General features: G+C 38.8%; 1 long non-coding RNA gene across 1 annotated transcript; it reads left to right on the top strand.

The window, feature by feature from the left end:
* On the top strand, positions 1 to 340 carry LOC109132032. Its single transcript, XR_002037332.1, has 2 exons — positions 1 to 51; positions 255 to 340. It is a non-coding gene; the product is annotated as an uncharacterized LOC109132032 (long non-coding RNA).

Genomic DNA, 340 nt, shown 5'->3' with positions numbered 1-340 from the left:
GGGGAAACAGGTTTCATTCTTGATGGCTTTCCCCGCACTCATATTCAGGCCGTGAGTTTCTTTTACACTTTTGACACTGTTTTTTAATCCCACAAAGCTCTTGCCTACTGTTTTGCAGAGATCCTCGATTATATTATTCTACTTTGGCCTGAAAAATGTCCAAAACAGCATTGTTTGTTTAGTGATTCTTCTTGCTGTTCTGAATAACAACATTTTGTTTTTGTGATTCCTCAAGCTGTTCTGAATGTTTGCAGGAAACTCTTGATCAAATCGCTCAGATTGACCTCGTTGTAAATCTGAAATCCTCTGAGGAGCCTCTGGTAAACCGAAATGTTCTAAA

This window comes from Camelina sativa, unplaced genomic scaffold (assembly GCF_000633955.1).
Source record: "Camelina sativa cultivar DH55 unplaced genomic scaffold, Cs unpScaffold13552, whole genome shotgun sequence".
Lineage (NCBI taxonomy): Eukaryota > Viridiplantae > Streptophyta > Magnoliopsida > Brassicales > Brassicaceae > Camelina > Camelina sativa.
Note: the sequence above shows the minus strand (reverse complement) of the source record. Positions and strands in the feature narration are given on the sequence as shown.